At 40.3% G+C, this 1202-nt stretch overlaps 1 pseudogene; it reads right to left on the reverse strand.

Annotated features, from left to right (window-relative positions):
* LOC123974620 overlaps positions 1-1202 on the reverse strand; it is a 12071-nt pseudogene that overhangs the window by 4381 nt on the left and 6488 nt on the right.

Raw genomic sequence — 1202 nt, forward strand, 5'->3', positions numbered from 1 at the left:
AATTATTGTCTTTACACTTGTTAAAGCACTTTGTAACTTGTTTTTGAAAAGTGGTACAAGATTATTATTATTATTATAATTGAATGCAGATTACATTTCATTCACAGTCAGCATGAGCAGCCACCCTGGAGCTAACAGCACACCAGAGCACACATGAAAGCTTTTACACCGACCTGAACCAAATCAGACAGGAGTTTGTCTGAAACAGATCATTCCAACATTTAGATGTGAAAGCCCGCTGAGACAGGTGATTTATATTTTAAAGCCTTACCTCTCTGTCCAGCCCAGTGGCTTCGACTCTGATGACTCCAGTAATTGCGTTGATTGCAAACAGGTTGATGGGAACTGCTGGCTCCTGGCTCATAATCCTGTAGCGGATATCTGTGTTGTAAGTGTTTGGGTCATCAAGATCTTCGGCCACAACAGTAATCACCTCAAAACCTTGATAGAGAGAAGTTAGAGGCCAATATTAGGTACAGGCTTCTTAAAGTATTCAGAGCACTTTATTAAACCTGCAGTGCAGAACCTTTGTCTTCCCTTCTGACAGTGAGAGTATTTATAGAACACCGTGGACACATGCTTAAAGACAAATGACAACAGCAACGCAAAATGAACCGCAGGTTGACTTGGTGCTGCGAGGAGCTGAAATGCCTCCTAGATATTTGGTCAAAACAACACATCTCACAAATGTTGGGTAACCACACTGGTCAACACTGAATTCTACAAAATGGTTAGTGATAAAATGAAAGAGAGCGGTTGTGAACGCTCCGTTGAGCAGTGCCGTGTGAAGGCAAAAAACTCAGACAGCAGTACATTATACAATACGTTAACCACAACAACATACTGCAACAAATAGGCAAAATAAAGGCCTTGCCTGGCCTCGCACTTACCTGCCACCCCATGCCACATTGGAGGAACCTTACCCAGCATAAGCCTATCTAACCATATCTTGTGTTTAAAAAATCCTCCTGAGCTGTGTTGTCTGCATCTGGGAGAGACAAAATCCCTGACCTGCACATTTTCCATTTTAAAATTCTTACTTTATACTTTTCCAGACTTAAATTTCCAGACTTCTCTATCTGAGACATCTGAGTCCAAATTGATGTTTTATGTAAATTACAATACACTTACAATAAACTTACAATAAGGACATTTAACAGAAGAAAAAGAGTATAGAACAAGTTTCAAGCACTCATGACTGC

Source organism: Micropterus dolomieu, linkage group LG08 (assembly GCF_021292245.1).
Source record: "Micropterus dolomieu isolate WLL.071019.BEF.003 ecotype Adirondacks linkage group LG08, ASM2129224v1, whole genome shotgun sequence".
Classification (NCBI taxonomy): Eukaryota; Metazoa; Chordata; class Actinopteri; order Centrarchiformes; family Centrarchidae; genus Micropterus; species Micropterus dolomieu.